Genomic DNA, 12,983 nt, shown 5'->3' on the forward strand with positions numbered 1-12,983 from the left:
ACACTTACATGTGACTTCTGCTATCAGAATACGAAGCAAGCTCGCTACTGAAAGCGCATACCGTGGGGGACTTCATCAGCACTCCCACAAGTCTCCAGAAAACAGAGGCCCCTTTTCATTATAACATTGGAGGAAATACATTCCTAGTGTACGGGAACGTGTTTTCTGGCCTCAAATGCTAGCCAGCTAGTTAATATTAAGAAAATACATTTTGGGGGGGCTTGAGTTATGCTAACTCATTTGCAATCCCTTTAGCGTTGCTTGCTATCTTAGCTGGCTACTTAGCTACAATAGTTAGCTACTGCCATCAGTTGTTGTTGTGTTAGGGTGTGTTCGTAAATTCACTCTAGCTATCTACTCCAATTTCAGTGTACTCTCATCTGAATGTTTTATTTATTTATTTATTTCACCTTTATCTAACCAGGTAGGCAAGTTGAGAACAAGTTCTCATTTACAATTGCAGTGGATTTGCAGTGGAAGAACGTGCAAAGTAGAAATAAAAATAATGGGGTGCAAAGGAGCAAAATAAATCAAATAAATACAGTAGGGAAAGAGGTAGTCGTTTGGGCTAAGTTATAGGTGGGCTATGTACAGGTGCAGTAATCTGTGAGCTGCTCTGACAGCTGGTGCTTAAAGCTAGTGAGGGAGATAAGTGTTTCCAGTTTCAGAGATTTGTGTAGTTCGTTCCAGTCATTGGCAGCAGAGAACTGGGAAGAGAGGCGGCCAAAGAAAGAATTGGTTTTGGGGGTGACCAGAGAGATATACCTGCTGGAGCGCATGCTACAGGTGGGTGATGCTATGGTGACCAGCGAGCTGAGATAAGGGGGGACTTTACCTACCAGGGTCTTGTAGATGACATGGGGCCAGTGGGTTTGGCGACGAGTATGAAGCAAGGGCCAGCCAACGAGAGCGTACAGGTCGCAATGGTGGGTATTATATGGGTCTTTGGTGACAAAACGGATTGCACTGTGATAGACTGCATCCAATTTGTTGAGTAGGGTATTGGAGGCTATTTTGTAAATTACATCGTCGAGGATTGATAGGATGGTCAGTTTTACAAGGGTATGTTTGGCAGCATGAGTGAAGGATGCTTTGTTGCGAAATAGGAAGCCAATTCTAGATTTAACTTTGGATTGGAGATGTTTGATGTGGGTCTGGAAGGAGAGTTTACAGTCTAACCACCTAGGTATTTGTAGTATTTGTAGTTGTCCACGTATTCGTGTGTCAAGCGCCTATCACCCAGAGTCTCAGGGTGCGCTTGAAAGATGGCATCAGACACTGAAGTCTATGCTACGTAAATATTGTTTGGAATCTGAGAAAGATTGGGATGAGGGAGTTCCTCTAGTTTTGTTTGCTGCTCGTGAAACTGTGCAGGAGTCCCTAGGTTTCAGCCCGGCTGAACTAGTGTTTGGTCACACAGTGAGAGGACCAATGAAAGTCCTTAAAGAACAGTTCTTGTCCCAAGAGTTGTGTACCAGAGATGAGAATGTGTTGGACTATGTTAGTCGCTTTCGTGAGCGCCTACACCAAGCTTGTGCTCTTGCAAAGGAAGCTCTGTCTTCCTCACAGAGGAGCATGAAAAGACACTATGATAAAGAGGCTGTTTCTCGTCCACTACAGCCAGGTGACCAAGTACTGGTGTTATTACCTGTTCCAGGATCTTCACTGTCAGCTCGTTTCTCTGGTCCTTATTTAATTGAAAAGAAAATAAGTAAAACTGACTATGTGCTTCAAACTCCTGATAGAAAACGCCAATCTCGTGTGTGTCACATTAACATGTTGAAAGCATACCACACCCGACCCATCACACAGTTAGATAGTTCAAAAACAGAGGAAGGTACTGCTGTCTCCTCTGCTACTACTGCGATGATAGTGGACTGTCAAATTGATGATGTTGATGGCTTGGAGTTGCGCAATACTCAACAGCAGTGTGTTAGATTGCCCAACTCAGAAATGCTGCTGTCTATCCAGTCAGGTCTGGTTCATTTAACGGATGGACAGGCTAATGATATTGTGAGGCTACTACACAGTTTTCCATGTCTCTTTAATGACGTTCCTACTCGCACAAATGTGTTGGAACATGACATTAATGTTGGAAATGCTACACCTATCAAGCAACACCCATATCGTATCAACGCTTCCAAGCGTAAGATAATGAGGGATGAGGTGAGATATTTGTTGGAGAATGACCTGGCTAAGCCAAGTTCAAGCCCTTGGAGTTCTCCTTGCATTCTGGTTCCTAAACCTGATGGTACGTCCAGGTTATGTACGGATTATCGAAAGGTAAATTCTGTCACAATGCCAGATTCGTTCCCGTTACCCAGACTGGACGACTGTATCGACACTATTGGTGCTGCTAAGTATGTAACCAAGTTGGACCTCTTAAAAGGTTACTGGCAGGTTCCGTTAACTTCACGTGCTTCAGAGATTTCTGCCTTTGTGACCCCAGACAACTTCCTACAGTACTCAGTCATGGCTTTTGGGATGCGAAATGCACCAGCCACTTTCCAACGACTGGTTAACTCCGTATTAGCTGGCGTTCCTAATTGTAGTGCATACCTTGATGACCTAGTGATTTATTCGTCTGAGTGGTCAGATCATGTTGACTTGCTAAGGGTAGTATGTGAACGGTTGGCAGCTGCTTCTCTAACCCTGAACTTAGCAAAGTGCGAGTTTGGGAAGGCTACTGTTACCTATCTCGGTAAAGAGGTTGGCCATGGACAGGTGCGCCCTGTTGATGCCAAGGTCTTGGCTATAACTGCATTCCCTGCACCTACCACCAGACGAGAGCTACGCCGCTTTTTAGGGATGGTTGGCTACTACCGTAGCTTCTGTAAAAATTTCTCTGCGGTAGTTGCTCCATTGACCGATTTGCTTAGTCCGGCTAGATCATTTGTGTGGTCCCCTGATTGTAAGAGCGCTTTTGAATCTGCGAAAGCACTCTTGTGTAGTACACCTGTACTTGCTGCTCCAGATTTTGAACAACCATTCAAGCTTGAGGTAGATGCTGGTGCCAGAGGTGCTGGTGCTGTTCTACTGCAGCAGGACAAGAGTGGAGTAGATCATCCTGTTTGTTATTTTTCCCGTAAATTTAATAAATGTCAAACAAACTATGCGACAATAGAACAAGAAGCTCTTGCTTTGTTGTTGGCTCTGCAATACTTTGAAGTATACATTGGTTCCAGTGCCCTACCAGTGATTGTGTATACTGACCATAACCCTTTAGTTTTTCTCCACCGAATGTACAACCAGAACCAGCGCCTTATGCGTTGGGCGCTGATTGTACAAAATTATAATTTGGAGATCCGCCACAAAAAGGGTTCAGATAATGTGTTGGCAGATGCTTTGTCTCGTGTGTAAAAATGATTTTTGTATGTTTTGCAAGGTTGTTGCTTTGTTGTGAGTATTCATTGAAATACTGTAGTCGCAACCCCTAGGGTTGCTCTTTTAAGGGTGGGAGTGTTACGGATACAGGTATCCTGTGTCTGTGTGTATCCTGTGTGTTTCTTTTCTCTCCTTCTCCCCTCACAGGTGAAAATCATCACTCCCCAATCAGTCAACAATCAACCCATCAATCAGAAGACACACCTCCTCCTGTTTCCTACCCTATCACAGTTCCTTCCCCATGGTTTAAAAACACCATCATTTGTTTGTTCAGGAGAGCTCAATCTTTGTAATGCCATGTTGGTAGATCTCTGTTCTGCATAGATTTCAGTAGCTCAATCTCTTTGTAAATGCCATGTATGTAGATCTCTCTCTTTGCGTATTAATTAACCTCTTCTTTTGTTTGAGCACCTCCATATCACTTTGTCATCTCCTGTGAGTATTGTTTTTGCTTATGGTGTTTGCTGGTGGGAAAAGGGGAAACCAAGACAAGTCGCCCATGGGCATACACTACCCGTAAGTAAACTTTGTTAACACACACTAGTTAGAACTGGGCGGACCACCCACTGTATTTTTGGTTAGTTAGTTAGCTGTTGTTGAAATAGGCTAGTCTAGCTTAGGGGTGTTTTTGCATATTTGTTTCTTTCCTTGGGTCCAGCTCAGCCCCTTTTCCTGCTCCCCCCCCCCCCCCCCCCCATTACCGTGTGTTTTACAATAAACCCTGAGTTTGACGGTATTATTTCAGTTGTCCTGGTTATTACGTTCACACTTTTACTTTGTCACAATTATAATTTACATGAGTTATGTTACGCGTCTCATTACCATCCCCCCTAGACTGTCGGGCCAAAAAGGGATTCGTAACATAGTGGTATTTGTAGTTATTCAGAGCCTTCACATGTTGGACAGGCGGGCAGGTGCAGGCAGCGATCGGTTGAAGAGCATGTGCCAGAGAGCAGAATAATTTACCAATGCGCAACACCTGTTGACTATGACCAGTGTCAGTAAACTTAGGCACATTTTTGAAACTCAATTGTTGCCAGCAGCACAGTTAGTCACAAACGCTCTAGACAACATGAAAACAGCCTCACCACTTCTACTAGGGCGAGTAAAATGGTCAGAGTGAGGTGTTCTATCATTTGTGTGTGGAAGTAGCTTGCCAACTTTAGCCAGTTAGCTTGGGTGCTTGACTGCTGTTGTGAGGTCAGAATGCTCAGATCAACCCTACTCCTCAACCAGAGTGTCCAGTGTGTGCTCTGAACGCTTACGCTCTGAAATTATAAATGGCCCATTTGACAAATTCCAATACTTTGAATTTATGAAGCACAGAGCCCACTCTGGCACTCCAGAATGAATTGACGAACACACCCTTTTTGATCATATTTAGCCTATTCCACCATTTGTAGAATGCATATCGGGATTTGAATATAGTGCGGGAACGGACACAATGTGGACATGGTGGACACATTTAAATGTAAATGAAGAGTTATGACTTGTTCGGAATTCCATGATCAGAACTCCATTATCAGAGTACAAAAGCTGCATGAACTGTCAAGTGTAGACACGGCTATTGACAGAAACAACTTGAATTGTTGCATCTCATTGTGTTTTCCTCCGGTGGCTAGCTAGCTAAAATTGTCCCTTTTCTAAATTCGCCATGGATGGAGATAGGGATTTGGACCTGTGATTTTACTTAATTCTCTGTACTGGCCAATGATTACGAAGGTGATTCTGATCCAGCCATAAATTCATACATTGTGCCCTTGGCCTAAAAGCACTGAAGTTCGATATGTAGCTAGCTAGAAGTAGAAAGCTGATGTTCACTAACTAACATTGCCCATGAAAGGAAGTTAGGCTAGCGAGCATGCATTTTAGCCAGGAAGCCTAAAACAACAAAAAACAAAGGCGTGTACTGTATGACAGAATCATAGACCGTTTCATCAACATGAAGAGAGGATTGAGGCATTATGTTTTTTCTACTTGCATGAATACACACACACACACACACACACAGAGAGAAATCAGAACCATGGACAGCCACATCATATTTAGCTTACGTTGATTGAGCTAAATCGTTTTTGGTATCTTTAAGTTGTCACTGTATTATACTAAGAAGAGGTGATTTGATGATGTTGAAATGGTGAAGTTGAAATGTTGCTGGAATAGTGGAGGCAGCTACTATTTTCTTTGCGACTTGGGGTAACTTTCCAATAGTTGTTTAGTAGTCTGAAAATGTCAGAAACTTTAACTTGCTTGACCATGCTGTAGGTCTTGTAACTGTTTGTTCCATGCAATATGCTTTGTGGACTTCACCGGACGGAGGTTGCTCTCCGTATAATGTTTCTTGTAATGCAGAATGCAGACTGTGTTGAAGTAACAATGTTTATTACAACTACAGGGGCAGGTAAATGACAGGTTAAGGCAGGCAGGGGTCGATAATACAGAGTGGTGAGGCAAAGGTACAGAACGGCAGGAAGGATCAGGTCAGGCAGAGGTCGGTAATCCAGAGTAGGGGCAAAGGTACAGGACGGCAGGCAGGCTCAGGGGCGGGCAGAGTGGTCAGGCAGGAGGGCTCAGAGTCGGGACAGGCAAGGGTCAAAACCAGGAGGGCAAGAAAAAGAGACTGGGAAAAGCAGGAGCTGAGACAAAACACTGGTTGACTTGACAAACAAGATGAACTGGCAACAGACAAACAGAGAATACCGGTATAAATACACAGGGGATAATGGGGAAGATGGGCGACATCTTGGAGGGGTGTGGAGACAATCACAAGGACAGGAGAAACAGATCAGGGTGTGACTGATTTTTTTGATCAAACAAATTTATGAAGCACAGAGCGTACTCTGGCACTCCAGAATGAATTGACGAACACACCCTTTTTATCATATTTAGCCTATTCCACCATCTGTAGAATGCATACTGGCATTTGAATATAGACAATCACAAGGACAGGTGAAATAGATCAGGGTGTGACTGATTTTTTGATCAAACAAATTTATGAAGCACAGAGCGTACTCTGGCACTCCAGAATGAATTGACGAACACACCCTTTTTATCATATTTAGCCTATTCCACCATCTGTAGAATGCATACTGGCATTTGAATATAGACAATCACAAGGACAGGTGAAATAGATCAGGGTGTGACTGATTTTTTGATCAAACAAATTTATGAAGCACAGAGCGTACTCTGGCACTCCAGAATGAATTGACGAACACACCCTTTTTATCATATTTAGCCTATTCCACCATCTGTACAATGCATACTGGCATTTGAATATAGTGCGGGAACGGACACAATGTGAACATGGTGGACACATTTAAATGTAAATGAAGAGGCATGACTTGTTCGGAATTCCATGATCAAAGGTGTGGTTGAATTTATTCTGTCACTGTGTCTTCTTACTGTCTGCCTTTAGGCCTATATACAGTGCCTTGCGAAAGTATTCGGCCCCCTTGAACTTTGCGACCTTTTGCCACATTTCAGGCTTCAAACATAAAGATATAAAACTGTATTTTTGTTGTGAAGAATCAACAACAAGTGGGACACAATCATGAAGTGGAACAACATTTATTGGATATTTCAAACTTTTTTAACAAATCAAAAACTGAAAAATTGGGCGTGCAAAATTATTCAGCCCTTTACTTTCAGTGCAGCAAACTCTCTCCAGAAGTTCAGTGAGGATCTCTGAATGATCCAATGTTGACCTAAATGACTAATGATGATAAATACAATCCACCTGTGTGTAATCAAGTCTCCGTATAAATGCACCTGCACTGTGATAGTCTCTAACACCAAAGTACAAAAGGTCACTTAACCAACCTGGGTAGAAAGGAAGTGAGAGTAGAGCTACGGAAGGATGTCTCAGTTGAGTTCTATGTAGACCAAATGGGGTCTCTGACCACTTGGCAGTCTAGAACTATGAGATTCTAACCTTCGCAAATCTCCAGGTCTCATGCTCCTCACTCCCAGTCTCTCCCTCTCATTCTCCTCAAATTCCTTAATTCTCCTCAAATTCCTTTCTATCTTGCTCACTTCCTTTTTTTATCAATTTCACAGCCTTGTTGTGTTACATTTCTTACACTGCATACAACAACAGCTGATTACCTAAGCCAAAATAGTGGGAGTTTAAAAATAACCTTATGACAGTTTTTTATAAACCCACCTTCGCCCCATTTTTAACCCATAATTCTCCATGAGAGTATTGTATAAAAAATACTACTACTGGTCAAAAGATAAAACAAAGTTTCAAATAACATTATCAGATCAAAATCACTGCTCTGAAACCCTCCACAAAGAAATTATTGTACCCTTATGGCCATAGGAAGAGAGACTTCAGGAAGTCAACCCTTAGTCCAAGGTTATGCTCTTTCTTTCTTCTTATTGGTTCAAATTACAAATATGTCAAAGAACTATAAACTCCATCATAATTACCAATTACACAAATTACCTTAAAATCAGTATTACAAATGACCTTAAATCCATTTTCCAAATGGCCCTCCCATGAGGCTGATCAGACCACACAGGAAAGCCACGAGAGGTCAAGTCATACCACCCTTTTAAAGAAGTGTTTCTTATTATATTAGACAAATTAAAGAAAAAACGCCAAACATTTTCTACATGTTGTATCCCAGGTTCTCAGAACATTCCTTTATCAAAAGAATTCACGTGTTTAATTAAAAATCAGAAAATAAAATGATTACAGCCCCAGAAAATATTCCAAAGAGAGACAATGAAGCACTCCTTTTCCCAGAAAAAATACACAACCACTTTTTTCAGCATTTCATTATACTACACCGATTCAGAAACCCATACGTTGACTACAAACAAAACCTAATAATAATGATAATTCCATTGTACCCCTCCAATCATTAGTTTTAAACCTCCTCACTTAATTGAACATGTGCTAGTTACCCTTGGACACAATACTGTACTATAAATCTATGAAATTCCCCTAATTAACATATGACTTGACTGATTTTGGCCCAAGCCTGCTTTACAACTTTAAACCCCTTTCAGTCTGTCTGCAAACAGTCTCTCAAAGTGCTTGATAGGAAGCCCCATAGCCATCATCACTGTTACATTCTCAAAAAGCTTGATAGGAAGCCCCATAGCCATCATCACTGTTACATTCTCAAAAAGCTTGATAGGAAGCCCCATAGCCATCATCACTGTTACATTCTCAAAAAGCTTGATAGGAAGCCCCATAGCCATCATCACTGTTACATTCTCAAAAAGCTTGATAGGAAGCCCCATAGCCATCATCACTGTTACATTCTCAAAAAGCTTGAGCTCCTGAATTGGAAAAATCTTATGCAATACACTGACTTATGTCTTGTATTCAAGATTCTAAATGTCCAGGCTCCCCCTCCACTCAGTACTAGAGGTCGGCCATGAGAGATGACTGTATAGTTCCCTTGAGGAAAAGCACCTTTAGTCAATCTGCTTTTGTTCCACATAATGGAAACAGATTAATAATTTTATGATACATTAACTTCCTGCTCAAATTCACTGTTGTTACTTAAACAACAAAACAATAATCAGAAACTATCAGGAATTGTAAAAGTTTTAACTATTCAGACCTGAATCGCTTACAGCCAAATATAAACTAACTCACCTATTCTTCCCAGTAAGCGAAAACATAACCCCTACTCAAACAACGTTCTGCCTTACCTCTATCGTAAGAGTAAAACCAAACTTTCCCTTCTCTTTCAGCTTCACCCTTATGAAATGTCCAAGACTTAAAAGTAACATGCAAATCGCCAAATTTATAACATACTTCAGTCAACCCTTTAGAATAAAAAAACACATTTTGGTGGGCACAACTCTATCGCAATTACCTCTCCGCTATGATTTAGAATTCATTAGATTTAGGTCACTGTCTCTTCTATGATTCAGTCATTTAAATACGACTCCATTCTCAATACGTTATTCCAGCAGACCATTTAGGCAAGACAACGTATTACATCAAAATCCCCTCTATATTATTATGAAATGAATTAGTCTTTCAATTTAACCTAAACAAGCTATTAAAATGTTCAGTTTATATCTTAACCAAACACTAACAACCGTACCTTTCCAGGCAAAACATTCCAATAGTTGAATTACAATCAGACACCCAGATTTGAGTCTATTGGTGCATAGGCTGGGAAATAAACCCGGGTCCCCTGCGTGGTAGGCGAGAATTATACCACTGGACCACCAAAGCTATTGAATTAATGAAGACTCCTCGCAAATAATCCTATTTATAAATGTCTGTCGTCATAAAATCAGGCACGTACTACTGAGACAATTCCCAGAAAATAGCCCTAATTTAAAGGTCCAGGCATTTCTCCGGCGATGATTCTCCTTACTCTCTCTCTCGTTGCCTCTGCCTCTCTTTCTCTCTGTATGTCCCCTTATGTTCTTTTTTCCTTTCCTCTCTTGACTTTTTTCACTCTCTCCTACTCAGAATTTAGGAATAATTACTATTGTGACTTTTGATAAGTTATTAGGTCTCACATGCACATCATTTTTCCCCTGCTGATATCCTTCTTGTAACTTTCTCTCTGCCTTTCTCTACACTTGCCGCCTTACCTTATTTTCCGGGCTTCAGACAGCCAGGTATCTAACCCTCGACCTGCTGTTTCCCTTGACTATCTACACGTCTTTTGTATCTACTTTATCCTTAATTCTAATTTTTCTACATCTAGACGTCTCTCAAATTCGTACTTCCTTCTCCATTTTGGGCATTAGATTTACCTCTCATCCCCGGTTAATTCCAGGACCTCCTTTGAGGATTTACTTCCTATTATTAGTTAAAACCTTGTAGTTATTATGACTATTCATTTGGATCTATGATTAGTTTACCTTGTTTTGTTTAATTCAAATCTCTCACCACCTCACCTCCTTTTTGGACTTTATTTCAGTATTGTCTTTTGAATCAGATCTATGGTTAATTCACTCTTGTTAATTGACCATTTTAGTTATTTTGTTTGCATAGAATTACCGTCCTATCTCACAAAACCTATTTTATATCCTCGCCTCTTCTCAATTTAGGACTTTATTTAGGTATGTCTTTTGAATCAGATCTATGGTTAATTTACCACATGTTAATTAACCATTTAAGTTATCCTATTTGCACAAAATCACGCCCTATCTCACAGCACTTATTTTATATCCTTTCTTAATAACCTCTCGGCCATTTCTCACAGACCTCAATTATTAAGCTCGTTTTATTTATGGTAGTGCACATGTACCTCAGGTCTTCGTGGACCTGTTCCTTTATCTATTTTGTTAATACACAAAGTAAAAACCTCCTAGTGAATCTGTTTAGAATAATTAAGATTATATTATTGATAAATTCTAGGTGTTTAGAATATAACGTCTGAGATGTCTTAAATTATTCCCCGAAATACGTGAATAAAGATTTACTGACCTTCGTCTTGTATTCTGGGAAAAGCAATGTTGGTTGGATTCCGTCACGGTCTCTGTTGACCTTAGATATATACCGGCCTGTTATGGAACCCCAATGTCAGGGGACAGGTCTTTAATATAAGGGTCAACGACCCGCCCTTGCACGGTTTTCGGCGTATTACCTTCGGACGACAGTATTGGAATCCGGCTCGGAGGACCAAATTGTTATGAGAATTTTGTTATCAGTGTTCACAAACTTCAATTAATCTACTCAGTCTGCAACCCAGAGTTTTTAAGATTCTGGTTGAATGAAACAGACGAGTCCCAGCTTACAATAGTCAAAATGTTTATTCACGAGAGCACTCTAAAATCAAAAATGCAAACCCAGTCTTTATAACACACACAAACAAGTTCAAATCTTAAGCTACGCCTTGCTCAGACAGTCTGTGTTTTTCCACTACACAGATACATTGTCTAACCTGTCTAGGACTAGAGGAACCCCCCGCAACAGCCAGTGAAAGAGCAGGACACCAAATTCAAAACAACAAAAATCTCATAATTAAAATTCCTCAAGCATACAAGTATTTTACACCATTTTAAAGATTAAATTCTCGTTAATCCAGCCAGTATCTGATTTCAAAAAGGATTTACAGTGAAAGCACCACAAACGATTATGTTAGGTCACCACCAAGCCACAGAAAAACACAGCCATTTTTCCAGTCAAAGAGAGGAGTGACAAAAAGCAGAAATAGAGATAAAACTAATCACTAACCTTTGATGATCTTCATCAGATGACACCCATAGGACTTCATGTTACACAATACATGTATGTTTTGTTTGATAAAGTTCATATTTATATAAAAAAAATCAGAGTTTACATCAGTAGTTCTAAAACATGCAGTGATTGTGCAGAGAGCCACATCAATTTACAGAAATACTCATAATAAATATTGATAAAGATACGACTATTATACATGGACTTTAGATAAACTTCTCCTTAATGCAACCGCTGTGTCAGATTTGTTTTATAAATTACGGAGAAAGCAAACCATGCAATAATCTGAGTACAGTCTTTAGACAACAAAGCAGCCAAAAAGATACATATTGGGTAGTCAACATCACTCAGAAATAGCATTTTAAATATTCACTTACCTTTGATGATCTTCATCAGAATGCACTCCTAGGAATCCCAGTTCCACCATAAATGTTTGATTTGTTCGATAATGTCCATCAGTTATGTCCAAATGTCTTCTTTTGTTAGGGCGTTTGGTAAACAAATCCAAAAGCGCGTTCAGGTCGCGCCGAACGTCGGACGAAAAGTTCAAAAAGTTCTGTTACAGCCCGTAGAAACATGCCAAACTAAATATGGAATCAATTAATGTTCCAACCGGACAATTCCTTTGTCTGTACAAATGAAGTGGAACGTAGCTACCTTTCACGTGAGTGCGCCAGACCGAGGCTGTGGCACTCTGCCAGACCACTCACTCAAAGAGCCCTTATGAGCCTCTCCTTTAGAGTAGAATCCTCAAAACAGGTTCTAAATACTGTTGACATCTAGTGGAAGCCTTGGGAAGTGAAACATAACTAATATCCCACTGTATCCTCAATGGGGGCTGAGTTGAAAAACTACAAACCTCAGATTTCCCACTTCCTGGTTGGATTTTTTCTCAGGTTTTTGCCTGCCATATGAGTTCTGTTATACTCACAGACATCATTCAAACAGTTTAATAAACTTCAGAGTGTTTTCTATCCAATACTACTAATAATATGCATATATTAACATCTGGGACAGAGTAGGAGGCAGTTCACCCTGGGCACACTATTCATCCAAAAGTGAAAATGCTGCCCCCTATCCCAAAAAGGTTAATCTGCAACATGTTTCATAATTTTCTGCAAGCCAAACAGTTTTTCCCCTCCATGGGTGGAGACAGAATGTCCTGTAAGGAACACAGTATTACAACTTCTGTCGATAGCTCCTCTTATCATTTGTTTCCCACTTGCACCCTGCTTACATACTAAAAAGGAACAAAAGGTCCTTGTTCTAATTCTGACTAAAACTACACACATCATCAGATTATAGTTTTATGATTCTAATACATTTCACTGTTACAGTGCCTTGCGAAAGTATTCGGTCCCCTTGAACTTTGCGACCTTTTGCCACATTTCAGGCTTCAAACATAAAGATATAAAACTGTATTTTTTTGTGA

Source organism: Oncorhynchus clarkii, chromosome 2, assembly GCF_045791955.1.
Source record: "Oncorhynchus clarkii lewisi isolate Uvic-CL-2024 chromosome 2, UVic_Ocla_1.0, whole genome shotgun sequence".
Classification (NCBI taxonomy): domain Eukaryota; kingdom Metazoa; phylum Chordata; class Actinopteri; order Salmoniformes; family Salmonidae; genus Oncorhynchus; species Oncorhynchus clarkii.